Genomic DNA, 18,120 nt, shown 5'->3' with positions numbered 1-18,120 from the left:
AACACTAGAAAGACAGTAGAGTGAATATCTTGATCTTCAGTGTCTCCCTCGGTTGAAAGGGATTTATAAAGGGTATTTTTACCTCTGTGAGTGAATTTCCACATAACTTGGAGTAAGAATGACACATGGGCAAAGAAAGAACCCATAAAAGTTTGGATCTGAACAAAGGTGGATCATTTGTTCTACTTTCTGTAACATTCGCAAGATATTTTTTGAAGACAATTTTTCAATCCTAGGCAATAATGTATGAATATTGATATTAATATTGAGGTTTAAAGCGTCATACAGTTTCATAAAGATGTGGAGACAGCAACTAATCTATCATTTTTTTATTTGTATAGCCCATATTCACATATCTCAATTTGTCTAAGAACAAGGTGCAATAAATCATTCCTTTTATTTGGCTCTAGTCTTTACTCAACTAAATGTCAAACATCCTCTTGTTCCAACTTTTCTCCTTTTTCTGTCACTATATAACTTACTTTCATAGTTTTAGTTTGAAGACTTTGCTTCTGGTTTTTTCAGTATTTCCTTGAAATAATATTGACGTAATGTTAATGACTTGATGGATTATTTTGCATTACCTTGCAATATAACAGTGTGAACAACATGACTGTAAACAACCATCAAATTGCATCCCACTCAGTCAGGGGCTCGTGCTGTGATTATCATCTTTGCTCTATAGGTGGCAGCAGTGAGTCGTGATAGAATCTCAGCCACATGATCCTCTGCAGTGTTTTCGAGGTTGTCATTGAATCACAGGCCTTGATTGGCTTGTGTTGTAAAGGAAGTTCCATCAGAATGTGAAATGTTTGGGAGGAACGAGACACCTGCAACATGGAGCAGAGCCTGATCCTGCTGCTGCTGATCTGTTCTCCTAGAGCCGGTCAAGGTAAGCTTCTAAAGAAACACTTTAATGTCAGGAGGCATCTAGAGTTCTGTATTCAGGTGCACATGAAGAATACGAACATTTCATGGAAAAGTAGGTATTTTGTTCACCTGCTTGTGTTTCGACTGGACCCAGAAACACCACAGTCAAACCTTTAGCAGCAGTTTGGATGGTGTCTGGTGTCTGAGGCCTCAGTTCAGCTCGGGCACAGACACCACATCTGCTCTCTGGACTCTTTCTGAGACAGAGTTGACAGTTGTTTTGTTTAAAGAGTTCAAAAGTCCCCCTATGAAAGGCAAAGAAAGAAATCAATATTAAAGTTCTGCCCTCAACTGGACTTGAATTCCCCACATCCGAGTCACCGTCCCACAGCTCTACCTACTGATCCATCACGTTGTTGTTCTAAATCATTGACAGTTTTATCTGTAAAATGAAAACTTTTTGAGAATCCCAAGACTTCCATGAACAACCAGATATCTTTTTTATTGGTGAGAGTTAAGAAATGTGGCCGTGGCAGTGGTTTAGGACTTATTGTTCATTTTGCTCTTTCCAGGAATTTCGGTCAAAATTAACATGACACCCAATGGAAGTCTGTGCCGGAAATAATTCCTAAATTTTTCGTGGCAGACGGAAGCACGGGTCCAAGAGATTTGAGAGTGGGGTTTTTGTGTTTGCTCATAAATAATCTCATAACAAATAATTTCTTATTTATTCATCACACCGAGCCGGCTGACTACGAGGTGCGGACCGTCCTCCACTGCAGCGTCTTGGGCTTCAACCCTCAGAAAGTAACAAAAACAAGAAAACACAGCTCACTCACTGCCAAACAATCACAGACACACTAACAATAAAACAACTAACAACTACAAAATCATACAAAAACACAGTTTAGAATATAACTATAGCAATTTGCGAAAATACGACAAAATATCACACGCGCACCACCACTCCACCAACAAACTCCCAGCATGCACCTGGAGAGAGAGAGAGAGAGAAAACGTTGATCCAGTAGGTGGCGCTATCACTAACACTACATACACACTAATAGGTTTCTTCAGGTCAGGGCTCTGTTCATGTGATAGAATTTTGGGGTCAACTGCTCAGACTTCATTTTCACACTTTAGGTGGCGCTATAACCAAGAGTCAATATTGAAGTTGAGTGCAATTGGACATGTGAGAAAAAATTAATATTTTTTGGCTTCAGTTGGTTTTGAACTCACTGATCCAATCTCATTGTTGTTCTAAATCATTGACAGTTGTTAACTTAAAGAGTTCAAAAGTCCCCCACTGAAAGGCAAAGAAAAAAAATCAATATTAAAGTTCTGCCCTCAACTGCACTTGAATTCCCCACATCCGAGTCACTGTCCCACAGCTCTACCTACTGATCCATCACGTTGTTGTTCTAAATCATTGACAGTTTTATCTGTAAAATGAAAACTTTTTGAGAATCCCAAGACTTCCATGAACAACCAGATATCTTTTTTATTGGTGAGAGTTAAGAAATGTGGCCGTGGCGGTGGTTTAGGACTTATTGTTCATTTTGCTCTTTCCAGGAATTTCGTTCAAAATTAACATGACACCCAATGGAAGTCTGTGCCGGAAATAATTCCTAAATTTTTCGTGGCAGACAGAAGCACGGGTCCAAGAGATTTGAGAGTGGGGTTTTTGTGTTTGCTCATAAATAATCTCATAACAAATAATTTCTTATTTATTCATCACACCGAGCCGGCTGACTACAAGGTGCGGACCGTCCTCCACTGCAGCGTCTTGGGCTTCTACCCTCAGAAAGTGGCCATCCAGCCGAGAAAATACGGCTCACTCACCGCCAAACAATCACAGACACACTTACAATTCTACAAACTTACAACTACACAATTATACAAAAACACAGTTTATATAACTCTAGCAATTTGCGAAAATACGACACACTCTCACCACCACTCCCCCAACAAACTCCCAGCATGCACCTGGAGAGAGAGAGAGAGAGAGAGAATGTTGATCCAGTAGCTGGCGCTATCACTAATACTGTATTCACACTAATAGGTCTCTTCAGGTCCGGGCTCTGATCTTGTAACCGAATTTTGGGGTCGATTGCTCACACTTAATTTTCACACTTAATTTTCACACTATAGGTGGCGCTATTACAATGAGTCAATATTAAAGTTGATTGCAATTGGAAATGTAGGAAAAAAATAATATTTTTTGGCTTCAGTTGCTTTTGAACTCACTGATCCAATCACATTGCTGTTCTAAACCATTGACAGTTGTTAACTTAAAGAGTTCAAAAGTCCCCCTCTGAAAGGCAAAGAAAAAAATCAATGTTAAACAGGTAAGTTTCTTCCTCTTCTTGTATTCAGTCTATTTCAGATTATTTTATTCAAATCATATAACTAATAATTTCTCATACGTTTTTATTTACTTTACTTTATTACTTTATTTGTGCATTTTGACAAGTCAACATCACCGATGTGGTTTTCTTGGTGAAAAACGTATTCAACATGAAGCTCAACACCTTGTACGACTCTGGGGTCAGGAAGTACGAGGACTTTGAAGAATTTGGCATGAAAAACGCAAAACATTACAACACTCAGGATTGGAAAATGGCCTTGAGAAGAATTCAAGTGGAAATTCTCTGCAGATACAAAACGAGGCTGTTCAGACGGAGCACGCTGGACAGAACAGGTACATTTCTGTGTTTTCTACTGAAGAAGGTTATTATGGGTCGAACACTTTCACTTCCTTGGCTTCATTTGCCTCTAGGTCTCTCTCCCTGTGCTTTAATTCAATGGATTAAATAAAGTGACTCTGTCTTCTGCAGGTCATTGAGCTGCTGATGTTTTGCTCTGATCTTCTCCACACTCCAGGGCCGCCGGTTGTCAGGGTCCATCACACCGAGCCGGCTGACTACTTGGGGGCGGACCATCCTCCACTGCAGCGTCTTGGGCTTCTACCCTCAGAAAGTGAAGGTTAGCTGGCTGAGGGACGGGATGGAGGTCAGGCGCCCAGGAGGGGGGAGAGGGTGAAAAAGTTTTCCCACAGAGAAAGTATCAAGGGTAGGAATGTAGCCATCTTACACTGATGACGTCATCTGGAGCCAGAGTCTGAGCAGGAGCAGTCGGGGGAAGAAGCCGAGGCCGATGAGTGAGTCTCAGCTGTCAGTCATGACCTTACTCTCCTGTTTTGATAGCTTTTAGAGGCTGTTCACCTCAAATTACTTTCACTTCATATCTGACGATAAAGTTTATCTCTGCATATCCAAGAAAAACAAATGTGTGTTTACTCTCTTAATCTCTTTCCTGGCCCGGCTTGTTTAATCTATGTATAGACTGTAATACATGTAGTTTACAGGAGGCTGTTGGTCCTTGGAGAAATGTCCTATTGACCCATTGATTCTGAGCTCTCTGGAGATGTGGAAATGTTAAATCCACATCAGTTCCACTTCGTCTGCGTCTCTGTAAATGATTCAAGCTCAATAAGTAAATGAAAAACGGTAAAAGTTTGTTTTATTGTCCTGCAGCTCAGAGATCATTTATACTGGGAAACTGTGTTTGCAGTCATGAGGATGAACTGGTTCCTAACAAATGATCATAAGAATCCTGATTATGTACAGAGAACAATTTACAACAACCAGAGATGCATTTACTTCCTGTTGTACCAGATACTAAGCTGCTCTTCACCTGCTGTGACCTGTGACATCACGTGCGCTTATTGCTGGTGCAGCAATTAAACAAAAGAAAAACTAATTTAATCTGATCTGCTTCTGGGAACTGAACTCTGTTTCCTCAGGTGTAGCCCTACATATACGCTGAGGACAACACGGCCATGAACGGCATCCGCCTCATCTGCAGCAAAGACGGGAAATGGAGCTTGACTCACACTGTGGAGTCTCACACTGGCTTGTAAGTGTTCTGTTCTATGCACGCGAGCTAACGCTAGCCAGGAAGCCGGGGAGCCGGTGAGATGATGGTGGGGGGTGGTCCAAGGCCACGTAGCGAGACTATGAGGTATTTTCGGGACGTAATCCCATTCGACGCCATCTAGCGTATCGTTTCTGACATAGAGGAACCACAACAAATCGCGGGAGTTCATAATCCTGTGACTCTGTTTCTGAATTTGTGCTTTGTGTTTTTTTTATTGACAGTGATTGGTAGGTGAGCAGCTTGGTCCGCCCCTCCTCCGTCACCCTGAATTAAACAATGATTAATGATAAAGTGCTCTTTTGAATTGCTGCTGTTTTTCTGTGACGTTTTTTCTCAGAACTTCAAGTCTCTGATTAGGTTTCATTTCCTTTTATTAAAAACACAAACACTGAGATCAAAGTTCAGCCGACAACTAACTGACAGTTATTAATATTTAGCTTTCAAGAGAAAGTTTCAAGTGTCGGCTTTCGGAAAATAAGACAAAAAGATGAAGGAGCCATTTTTACATCATGTCGTCACCTCATCAGCACGAGAGTGGCGTGTTTCCACTTCCTGTCTGATGAACCAATGAGCTCACGGTAAAGTCAGATTAGGCTGGAGGCGCTGACACGGGCGTTTCCCACAATTCCTGCTGGAACTGAGGTAATTAGGAAATGACGAGAGGGGGTATTAATTAATTTACAGTTTAAGGCCTGACAAAGTTTAATTAGACACCGATTGGCATAACATAACCAGGAGTCAGGTGGTGCAAGATTGTAAAGGTCATCAATAACATCTTCAAAAATAATAGGCAGCTGGTGCAAAGTCACTTAAACTGACTAATTATGATCAATTGCACTGGTGTTCCATTGATTGTGATCTAATTCTAATGGTCCACTAATCATTTCAGTGCTCGAAACCATCAGGAACAATCTGAATCCTGTTTATTTCCCCACTAGATGGCAGTGCTGCTACAAGTGGAGCTGCCCATCACCTCTCTAATAACCTGTGACTTTTATGACTCCACACATGAAAATATAGAATTATGATTCCATGGAGGCAGTGACCTTTACATCAATCAGTCCGGAGATGTTGAACATCTCATCACCGTTGTCCCGATGGCCCTCCACGCGGAGCTGGAAAGAGCTGAGCACGCCACCCGGGCAGTACTGAGGTAGAGACAAGTCGCCTCAGCTGGAGACGAGAGCAGGAAAGACAGCAGAGTGACTCAAATCTGTTTAAGAGCCAAGGTTCGGTTTTGAAACACAAAGTCGAGACATCTGGGTCACATGAGTTTTTATACATTTCCCAACTAATCCCTGTGAATTTAATTAGTTCTATTTCGAGTTTTCTTATCATCTGATAAGTTATCATCATTTCTCGGAACATCTTTGTAAATCACTTGTCTTTTTTTATGATCATTATTATCAACACCAATGTTTGGTTTTATATTATTAGGGCCCGAGCACCTCCGGTGGGAGGCCCTATTGAAATTGTAAGGATTATTCTGAGCGTAGTGAATGGGCTTTTTGAGGGCTTTCCCATGCTTAAAAATGTTTTAAATTTTGCAGTAAGGTAGAAATGTGTGAAAATTTACGTATACTGGAGTATTTGGAAATAGGCGTGGCAAAATAGCTCAACAGCACCACCTACGGATAAGCCCCTCATTTAGCATTCACCGATCCTCACGAAAAAAAAAAAGCTTGTGTATCATGACCAGACGCACAAAAAAGTCTCTCAGTGCATTATGAAAAACGGAACAGGAAGCCCGCCATTTTGGATTTAGTGGCCATTTTGGCCATATTCCACGTTTTTACTTTGATGTATTTGTCGTAGAGCTTTCATCGGATCAACTTAAAATTTAGACGAGTGTCATCACAACAATATGGAGATCTAAAGTTATCAAAATAATCAACTTTTCGTCAGAGCGTGTGACCGTGGCGTTGCGTCAAAGTGTGATTAAACGCCATCAAAACACGGGCGTCTGTATCTCGAACATATTTGGTCCAATCAAGTCCAAACTAGACACATAAGACAAGAGTCTCGACCTGATGACATCGACACAGAAATTGTGACTTAAAATCACAGCGCCCCCTGGTGGCAGCAGAAAATGTCTTGGTACGTCTTAGACTTGGATATACCTCCTCATCCACTTTGCGCAACCATGTCAAACTATGTCTAATGGGTCTCAAGACATTGATAATGAATATATAAAATTACTGGGACTTTTCGTCAAACGCCATATTAATGGCGTGGCATCAAAGTTTATCAACTCGCCATGACACGAAATTACTATAACTTCCGTGTTCATTGGTCCATCTCCCTCAAACTACATGTGTGTATCAACAGCCCCCCCAGAAGACTGTCAGATGGGTTTAAGGAATGGGCGTGGCAAAATAACTGACTAGCGCCCCCTAAAGGGCAGCCCCGGCACTACGATTGGCCTACTTCTACAAAAATCGACGGGGACATGTTTCTTTTCATGACAAAGAAATAAGTCTCTTGGATAGATATGCTAGAGTAAACAGGAAGCCCGCCATTTTGGATTTGGTGGCCATTTTGGCCATTTTCCGCATATATACTTTTCGTAGGGCTTTCATCAGATCAACTTAGAATTTAGATGAGTCAATCAATCAATCAATCAAGTTTTATTTGTATAGCCCACATTCACAAATAACAATTCGTCTCATGGGGCTTTAACATTGTGTGACATCCTCTGTCCTTAACCCTCAACAAGAGTAAGGAAAAACTACTAAAAACCCTTTTCACAGGTAAAAATATGTAGAAACCTCAGAGAGAGCCACATGTGAGGGATCCCTCTCTCAGGACGGACAGAAGTGCAATAGATGTCAGGTGTAAGAAAACATCATCAGGATTTTTAGCAGCATCCATTAGGCTAAACATTTTTCAATACTATGTGTCAGGCAGTCCCGCTGCAATCACAGTCTCTGGCCAGCAGCAAGACCACGATCCAGCATCAGGATGGGATCCACTATAATCCACAGTCATTGTCCACCGCCGCCAGTTAGAATCCATTATCAGCTGCCGCCTCGGTCGTGGTCCCTCATCATCCGATGCCAACGCGACAAAGGATCCTCCATTACAACGACGATCAGCTGGCACGATACAGAATCCACCGAACTGGATCCACCATTGCGACCTCCGACACGCGATCCACAATCATAATCCATGGTGCGGCCACAGCTGTGGCCCTGCATCCGCGGGCGCTAAGGCACAGAAACTCCGGGAAAATGGGTCAAGTTAGTAACATGTACTGATCAGATAAGAATTATCTTGATGTGATAAATATGGAGAAAAGGAAGGAGAAGCAGGAAAGAGAAGCTCCGTGTGTCTTGTGTCATAAATTCCCTGTGCGTCTTAGCATCATCAGGGGTTTTTGCCATTTAATCAAATTTGGAACATCGCACTAATTAGCTCTAACTATAAGCTTTATAAAAAAGGAAGGTTTTGAGTCTACTTTTAAACGAACAGAGCGTGTCTGCCTCCCTAACTGAAAGTGAGAGATTATTCCACAGCAGTGGGGCTTGATGGCTAAAAGCTCTGGCTCCTACTCTACTTTTAGAGACTTTAGGGACAACAAGTAAACCTGAGTTCTGGGATCGGAGTGCTCTAGTAGGTTGATATGGAACTAACATCTCTTTAAGGTAAAGAGGTGCCATATCATTAAGGGCCTTGAAGGTGAGGAGGAGAATTTTAAATTCTATTCTAGATTTAACAGGAAGCCAGTGTAGCGATGCTAATACTGGAGAAATGTGCTCTCTTTTCTTAGTTCTCGTCAGGACACGTGCTGCGGCATTTTGGACCAGCTGCAGAGTCTTTAACGACTTGCTGCTGGAGCCTGATAATAATGAATTACAATAGTCCAGTCTCGATGTAACAAAGGCGTGGACTAGTTTTTCTGCATCTTTTTGCGAAAGGACATGTCTGATTTTTGAGATATTACGCAAGTGGAAAAACGCGGTCCTAGAAATTACTTTTAAGTGACTATTAAAGGACAAATCAGGATCGAAGATCACTCCCAAGTTCCTGACTGTGTCATTGGAAGCAAGGGCAATGTCATCTAGCGCAGCTATATCATTAGATAATGTATCTCTAAGGTGTTTAGGGCCGAGTATTATAACCTCTGTTTTATCTGAGTTTAATAAGAGAAAATTGCGGGTCATCCAGGTTTTTATGTCCTTGAGACATGCTCGAAGTTTAGTTAATTGATTACTTTGATCAGGTTTTATTGACAAATATAACTGGGTGTCATCCGCATAACAGTGAAAATTTACCGAGTGTGTCCTGATAATGTTTCCTAGTGGAAGCATATATAATGAGAATAAAATTGGGCCGAGCACAGACCCCTGTGGGACACCATGGTTAACTTTGGTGCGCACCGATGACTCATCATTGATTTGAACGAATTGGGAGCGATCAGCAAAATAAGATTTAAACCAGTTTAAGGCCGTTCCTTTAATGTTAATTAACTGTTTTAGTCTCTCTAATAAAATTTGATGGTCAATTGTGTCGAATGCTGCACTGAGATCTAACAGAACGAGGACAGACACAAGTGTCTTCACAACAAGATGGAGATCTAAAGTTATTTGAATTTTAACATTTCGTCATACCATGTGACCATGGCCTGGCGTCAAAGTTTGATACACGCCATCAAAACACGAGCTTCTGTATCTCAGGCATAATTGGTTCAATCAAGTCCAAACTAGGCATGTAAGACAAGAGTCACGACCTGATGACATCTACAGAGACACCATGGCTTAAAATCACAGCGCCGCCTGCTGGCTACAGGAAGTGAAGCATTTATCCTTGACACATAGCGCAAACGCATGCAACGCGGAGACCAGCGCTTGGTTATCGAACGCTCTCTCTTCCCAGACCGCAACAGACTTGGAACCGCGCGTGTGCTCGGGCCTGTTAGTGCTACAACGTAGCCGTAGTTTTATTTTATTAGATGGATTTTGTTATTCATATACATACAAATACAAATCGCTATGAGTTAAGAAAAGTATTATAACAACAAACTGCAGATTTGATGATTAAAATACACACAGTGTATAATTGATCTTCAAAGCGATAACAAATTTATATAATGGATTTATTTGTTGTCCAGTTTATGAAAGGTGCCTGATTGGAGACTGGTACCAGTACAGAACACTTACTAGCCAGTGTGAGACTCCACAGAGTCAAAGTTAAGTTAAGCTCCGGTCCCGGACATTGCTGCAGATGAGGCGGATGCCGTTCATGGCCGTGTTGTCGCCATCGCCCTGTTTGGACTCCACCTGAGGAAACTAAAGGTTTTATTTGTTTAATTGCTGAACCCTCAACAAGCACACGTGATGTCACAGGTCACAGCAGGTGAAGAGCAGCTTAGTATCCTGTTCAAAAGGAAGTAAATGCATCTCTGGTTGTTGTAAATTGTTCTCTGTACATAATAAGGATTCTCATGATCATACATCAGGAACCAGTTAATCCTCATGACTCCAAACACAGTTTCCCAGTATAAATGTTCTCTGAGCTGCAGGACAATAAAACAAACTTTTACCTTTTTTCATTTACTTATTTCATTGATTTTTGTCCCATTATGTTGGAATAATACAAATGAAGTTGTCTCTTCACAGTCAGTTTGAGTCAGAGGGACAATTCCATTACTCAATGTGACTTTGTGAAACAACGTCAGGAATGAAAAGCTGCACGGTCAAAACTCTGATGTATTTATATTTTAAAAGTTTCCTATTTTACCTTCAGGACAGGCATGTGCACAGACATTTTGGGGGGCAGGTGCTCAAACCAAAAAAAAAGGGAACCCATCGCCAAATTATTTATCAAATTAAAAATAATAATAATAAATCAAATAAACTTACTGATTCTCCCTCATTTGTTTTACTAGTTGATGGCCTGATCCAATATAAAAGAGAGATGCTACCCTGAGTTGCTTGCTGCAGTTCCCTGTCCTTCTGCTTTTGGAGTCTGTCTTTTCTTGGCATTATGAGCAAATTTTGTAAATGAGATAAATCGATGTTGTGCATAATAATTAAGAGTGACTAACATAATCTCTATAAAGCTGACAACACAGTACACACACATTTTTGTTTACTGTTTTCTGAAGTATAAGCAGCATTACACTGATAATATACCACAATATACCTCACCAGACTGCCATGTAGCTCCACTTAAGACCTACCTTTCATTTCAATAATTACGATTTTAAATTAAACAAAACAAGTCAATCAATCAATCAAGTTTTATTTGTATAGCCCACATTCACATATAACAATTCGTCTCATGGGGCTTTAGTGAACTTGTCTAATTTGTAGAACAGTACAACTGCCTTGAAATGATCTGCCTGTCCGCCTGCCTGCCTGTCTGTCTGTCTGTGTCCGTGACTTTTTTGTTAGTTTATTTTTTAGGAAACGTCGGACCAGTTGCGACGTAATGTTTTCAGCGCTAATGTTGTGGTTCATTTATCACCAAACACCTTCCGGGGATTGCACACACAGCGTCATTACCTGTTTGTCTGATGCTGCGGGTCATAGGAGAAGTGTTTGCAGCCGTTTGGCCCTCAGCGCTGCATGAGGAGGAGGGGGGGAGGGCTTGTGAGCGCCGCAGAGCATGTCGGGGCGAAATTCTCACAAAAAATCAAATAAATGCCCCGTCAGACATCAAAACACATTGGGGGGAAATTGATGACAGAGAGAGTAATTTTCATTCTTAAATATTGATGAATGAAGAAAAAATTGGACTCCAGCAGAAGGGGCACTTTTCTCCTCCAGGGCAAAAGGGCTGGTGCTTGAGCACCACTAGGGGTCTATCTGTGCACGTGCCTGCTTCAGGATAAGATAAACAAAAGTCACAAAAATGATAAAAACACAAACAAAACTTCAGTTCTACCTTTAAGGTCAAAATTTGTTGAATAATAAAATCAATAATTATATATATATATATATGTCATGATTTGGCAAAAGTCATTTAAATTTAAATGTATAATGTAGAGTACATGAATTATGGACAAGCAGAATGTCTAATGAGATAAAGGCCTTCAGCTTTTCAGCCAGTGTACTTCCTGGAAAGCAAAAGTTGTGTGTGTCCAGAGAATTAGCTCCACCATGTAAGATAGCTAATGTTATGTAAAGTTATTTAACTCGCCAACCAATTTGACTTGACTGCGTTACACTGATTCTTATTCTGCAGAAACAGATTTACTAATATGATGATAGATGAAGCCATAGGTTTTGTTGTTTCAAGGTTACTTACCTCCAGTTCATGGTAAAGTTTGCGACCACCCGGAGCAGCTGCAGCGCTAGCCTGTTAGCACTGGCGGCTAGCATGTCGCGGCTAACCGATTAGCATCTTGCGGTTAGCCTAGCGCCGTAGCCTAAGCTAACCATAGTCGCATAGTTCTTTAAGGATTTTACAGAGGCGGGTATATCAAAAACGATATGTTCATGTATTCTACATTATACAAAAAAAACATGATTAAAATATTGAAGGCCAGCCAGTCATAAATTACACCAGGGGCGCACAGATAAAGCCTATAGCTAGTGCAACAACACTACAAATATTGTACTCGTTGCATAGCACACCCATTAAGGAAGAAAAATACGGCAACTTGTCAACAAGTGAGGAATACTGGTGAAAATCCAAGTGTTGTATTGTCAACTTTAGCGAATGGTTTGTATGTAATTTTGTAAGTTAGCTAACGCTAGCTAGCCAGTGACATGTGACGCTCCTTGTTATTGCCATTCAATCGAAACATCAGGCTATCTTTAGCAAAACATGCAAGTTCAGCTGTACCGCAATTTGCGTCATTTTCATTGTGTCATGAAATTGAAATTTGAGAAATTATAACAAGGTTGGTTTTGGTGTATTAATTAGACATGATTCAACTAATCAAGAGCTATGCATCTTGGAATGAAAAGAGTTTGTCAGGCTGTCCAAATTCACCAAAATGCTTAATAACTACATAGTAGCTCCATTTAACAAATAATGATAATACATTCTTTTATTATATCATTTTAGATTCACTTTTAAAATATCTGGCACCACCTGCTGCATCAATTGACGAGGAACAGCCAAGCACCTCAGTTGTGCCAGCATCCTCAGGTGAGTGCGATGTTTCAACAGATTTTCCTGATGATAAATAATTTAATGTAAAAGTGACAATATGTCGTGCCATTTCTAATCCAGCCAATATATTGCTCTTGTGTGTTCTCTCTATATGTATAAGCCCAGAACCACTGCAAGGAACTTCAGACACGCGTGTTGTATCTCTTTCTGATTGAACCACTGATTCCACACATACACTCTTCTTAGGTGTGTGCCTCATGAATGTAAAGATTGTTAGCATATACTTCATTGTCCTTATGTTAAATTTATCTCAGTTGGCTCAAGGATGTTCTCTTTAAAACAATATGAGGATACGCTTTACATGAATTAATCTACATGAACCATTCATAATGCAGTCATACAGTAACATTACATTGTAATTACATATCTCATTTGGAAACATTTATTAAATACTGTAATATGTATGTGTATATACTGTATATACATATATATGGAGCCAACCATGTGCTCCATACTGTACCAGCGTAATTTACAGCTGTTTTAAAACTACAACAATTATGTGAGATGAGAAATAGTGCTTTTCGCGTGCCCTCCAGATGCAGCAAGCAAACAGACGCTCCACTATCAACCGATCCTGCTGACTGGCCTGCACATCTCACAAACACAATAAGGACAGAGTTTGTTCGGAGAGGACCAAATCAGGTACACCTGATTTCATTTTTCCATGGAGAGATGAAGGGAGAAGTTGCCACCACCAGTACTTCAGCAGGACCTTAATAAATGGAGAAAGGATAAAAAAAAGTTGGTTGACATATTCAAAAAAGAAAACAGTCTTTTTTGTTTTTGTTTTCAACTTTTCTCCCCAAAATAATTTTTTTTAACACATGGAGGACTGTCTGATTGGAAAAATGCAAGTGCTGCTCTAAACAGCCACGAAAACAGTCCGGAACACCTGAACAATTTGGCGTCATGGAAAGAATTGGCAGTTCGAATAAAACAAGGTACAACCATGGACAAACAAGAGCAGGCCCTCTTAGAGGCAGAGCAGAGTCGGTGGAGAGCAGTGCTGACACGACTGGTTGCTATTGTACAGTTGCTGGCTGTGCAAAATATGGCATTTAGAGGAAACACAGAAATACTCCACTCTCCTTCAAATGGAAACATTTTGAAAGAGGTTGAGCTTATGGCACAGTTTGGCTCAGTGATGAAAGACCACATCCACAAGATTAAATGTGAACCATCACACCACAGGTACTTGGGCAAAACCATCCAGAATGAGTTGATTGAATGCATCAGTGGAAAGATTCTCTCAACAATGGTGCAAGAAATAAAGAAATGCAAATACTTTTCTCGCGCAATTCTCCAGCGCGCAGGCGCCTGGCTGTTCTCACGGGAAGCGCATTTCTCAGCGCCGGTCAGCCCGCGATTCTGCTTTCTCCGCTTGTTGTATTTAACCGTGAACGCACCTCGCCTCGCAACCTCAGCCTGAACCATTATTAACCCCGCTGCGTCACTTCCTTCTATCACTGTTTAATCTATTTTCATCGGACCATTGTTCAAAACCGGCAAATCTGACGTGAAAAGATTTTTATTATAGACGGATGTTTCAAAACGGTAACTTAACACAAACTAGGGTTATGGCGAAGTGCTCTATTCTAACTAGTCCTGTTTGATTGCTGTGGTAACAGTGATTTCAGGTGGTAGAGAAGTCGTTATGCGCAGATTGCTAGTAGGATCTCGACTTTAGTCATCTTTCACTTTAAGCGCATGCTCCATGACGTCTTTACAGCGATTTCAACCACTCCGCTCCAGCGTTTCCGTGTTTTCCTGAAAGGGCTTCGTGTAGACGAGATAAACATAAGTACCGGATCCAAAAATGTTTCCGGATTCCGGCAATCCAGGTTACTTATGGAAGTCAGTAAATACCTACATTACATACATACATATATACATGCATGCATAAATAAATAGATAGCCAGATAGATAGATAGATAAATTACAGTTCATATAGAATGAATAGGGGATTATTTCAGTTTTCTTTTTGGTTTTAGGCAGTGGTGGGAAGTAACAAAGTAGAAATACTTTGTTACTGTACTTAAGTAGATTTTTCACATATCTGTACTTTACTTGAGTATTTATTTTCCTGACGACTTTTAACTTTTACTCGCTACATTTGAGCACAAATAGCTGTACTTTCTACTTCTTACATTCTCAAAACTGGCTCGTTACTTGAGCAGCGGAGGTTGGCGGAACGTGCACCTTTACGCACGGCGCACCTCTCTCTCGCCTTCTCGCTCCTGCAGGAGCTCGGTTCAGTCTTTATTTTTAGGGCCCAGGCACTGACAGACATGTGGCCCTATTGAAATTGTAAGGATTATTATTCAGGCAAATGAATTGGCTTTTTGAGGGCTTTTATAAGGTGACTTTACATAATTTTTTGAAGGTATTCCTTTTTCGATTCACATTCGTTTTCCCTTTCCTGCTTCGTGTCAACATCTGCACATAAATACATAGCTCGAAGCAGCAAGTGGTTAACTTTTCTTAAAGACAATATTGGAAAAAGTTGGTTTAAACAAAAACTGTTGGCAAATAGACTATCATTGGTTGGCCGTGTCTACTTAGTCTTACACGTCCACGTAAACAAAACAAACAGATTTAAAACAAGTCGAGATGGAAAAACAAACAACACAACCAATTATATAAGCAAACGCAAAAACAACTTTCAGCCAACACAACCAAAAACAAACACTGTGTCTTGGACTACTACTACTGCATATTCACGCACACAATTCATTTTTTTAATGGACCTCCCAAATGGAACCCTGGGTAATCAGGCCCAGTTTTCCACTCACTATAATGCCAATAGAATTTTTTGCAAAGATATTATATATATATATATATTGCCAATTTTAATCCTTAGACGCCCTTTGTGCTGACTCAACACAACTTAGAAGCTGTTGAGTCTTGTGTATGTATTGTACAAACTGGCTAATGTGTACAACTTCAAGCACGGTTGTGTCTTAACTTTGCCGTCCCTACAGGCAAGATACCCTACAGGTGTATTGTCACCCTGCTGGAAACAAATGCAAACACAACCCCAGGCCCATTCAGTTAAGATAGTCTCATGATAAATAAACAGGCTTACATGTAGATGCATGGACAAGCTGGCGGGCAGTTATACAGGCAGGTAAACATCCAGGCAGTTAAAATGCAAAATACAGCTAATAGACACAAAAGGTTCATTTGGTCTATTAGTGTTCTTAGGTAGAATCAAGAGGCACTTGTTTATTCTGTTGTGTTGATTCTTTGTTGTCGCTAGAAGTTCAGATGCACTTGTCCAATACTATTTTAACCTCAGCATCTCGGGTTCAAAATTTGTAAAATTATACATTATATATATAGTGTTGTTATAATTTTTTAGTCAGTTGAAATAAAATTTGGTACTCGTACTTTTACTTTTGATACTTAAGTAAATTTCAACACCAGATGATTTTGATACTTAAGTACATTTAATATGAGCAACTCTAAGACTTTAACTCAAGTCATTTTCTGACGGGTGACTTTTACTTTAACCGGAGTCACTTTCAAGTAAGATATCTGTACTTTTACTCAAGTATGGCTTTCAAGTACTTTATACACCACTGTTTTTAAGAATGTTATGTCGCATACGTAGACAGCAGTCTGAGCATCACAGAATAGCCTGTCAGCGCCGAAATCCAATGTACAGTTCAAAATCATTAAAAGAAACACATTAACATCATGATTCCTTTAAGTTTTTGTGTCCGTGTTTGTCTCCCCCCCCCCCCCCCAAAAGCTGTAAACCTAGGGGAAACACTGAAAGTTATTTCACTCACCAACCCATTTGACTTGACTGCGTTACACTGATTCTTATTCTGCAGAAACAGATTTACTAATATGATGATAGATGAAGCCATAGGTTTTGTTGTTTCAAGGTTACTTACCTCCAGTTCATGGTAAAGTTTGCGACCATCCGGAGCAGCTGCAGCGCTAGCCTGTTAGCACTGGCGGGTAGCATGTCGCGGCTAACCGGTTAGCATCTCGTGGTTAGCCTAGCGCCGTAGCCTAAGCTAACCAGGAAACGTTGCAGTCGCTGAGCTGTGAGTCTTCACTCACGCTCCTCGTCCTTGCCCATTGATTGGTTAGCGAGGAACTAGGAGGCGTAAGCACCGGCAAGATGGCGCCGGGGGAACGCCTCCTACGAGCCTCATTCTCACCCTGTAGAAACCAATGGGTGACGTTATGGACCCTCTGTCTATTTATATATACAGTCTATGGTGCCAAGGAGAAAGGTAAATTCTTAAATCCTGTTCTTAGCCAAGAATGAATCCCAAATAAGAACACTTTCATGAATGCCAGAATTGCCCCGGGCACTTTAGTGGAGTAAAGAAGAAAAGATGTACCATTGTCATTGAAAGCCTTCCTACTCCCTGTCGCATAGTTCTTTAAGGATTTTACAGAGGCGGGTATATCAAAAATGATATGTTAATTTATTCTTCATTATACAAAAAAGACATGATCATCAATCAAGCAATCAATCAATCAATCAAGTTTTATTTGTATAGCCCACATTCACAAATAACAATTCGTCTCATGGGGCTTTAACATTGTGTGACATCCTCTGTCCTTAACCCTCAACAAGAGTAAGGAAAAACTACTAAAAACCCTTTTCACAGGAAAAAATATGTAGAAACCTCAGAGAGAGCCACATGTGAGGGATCCCTCTCTCAGGACGGACAGAAGTGCAATAGATGTCAGGTGTAAGAAAACATCATCAGGATTTTTAGCAGCATCCATGAGGCTAAACATTTTTCAATACTATGTGTCAGGCAGTCCCGCTGCAATCACAGTCTCTGGCCAGCAGCCAGCAAGACCACGATCCAGCATCAGGATGAGATCCACTGTAATCCACAGTCATTGGCCGCCAGTTAGAATCCATTATCAGCTGCCGCTGATCCTCCATTACAACGACGATCAGCTGGCATGATACAGAATCCACCGAACTGGATCCCCCATTGCGACCTCCGACACGCGATCCACAATCATAATCCATGGTGCGGCCACAGCTGTGGCCCTGCATCCGCGGGCGCTAAGGCACAGAAACTCCGGGAAAAGGGGTCAAGTTAGTAACATGTACTGATCAGATAAGAATTATCTTGATGTGATAAATATGGAGAAAAAGGAAGGAGAAGCAGGAAAGAGAAGCTCCGTGTGTCTTGTGTCATAAAT

General features: G+C 40.8%; 1 protein-coding gene and 1 long non-coding RNA gene across 6 annotated transcripts in view; both read left to right on the top strand.

Moving 5' to 3' along the window:
• The first annotated feature begins 922 nt into the window (after nt 1-922).
• The window catches only part of LOC133013584 (vitelline membrane outer layer protein 1 homolog), a 51,677-nt gene continuing 34,479 nt past the window's right edge, over nt 923-18,120 (top strand). For 4 of the 5 annotated variants that reach the window (XR_009681424.1, XR_009681423.1, XR_009681425.1 and 1 more), the window contains exons 1-5: nt 923-3,571; nt 3,754-3,855; nt 12,826-12,909; nt 13,039-13,119; nt 13,470-13,575. The gene's annotated coding sequence lies outside the window, so the exon portion shown is untranslated. The remainder of the gene's footprint in view (nt 3,572-3,753; nt 3,856-12,825; nt 12,910-13,038; nt 13,120-13,469; nt 13,576-18,120) is intronic. The other variant, XM_061080569.1, reaches the window with a different exon arrangement.
• LOC133013587 (uncharacterized) lies at nt 4,718-5,117 on the top strand. Its single transcript, XR_009681427.1, has 2 exons — nt 4,718-4,788; nt 5,031-5,117. It is a non-coding gene; the product is annotated as an uncharacterized LOC133013587 (long non-coding RNA).

The sequence above is a fragment of the Limanda limanda genome, chromosome 11, assembly GCF_963576545.1.
Source record: "Limanda limanda chromosome 11, fLimLim1.1, whole genome shotgun sequence".
Lineage (NCBI taxonomy): Eukaryota > Metazoa > Chordata > Actinopteri > Pleuronectiformes > Pleuronectidae > Limanda > Limanda limanda.
This window is presented reverse-complemented; position numbering and strand designations above follow the sequence as displayed.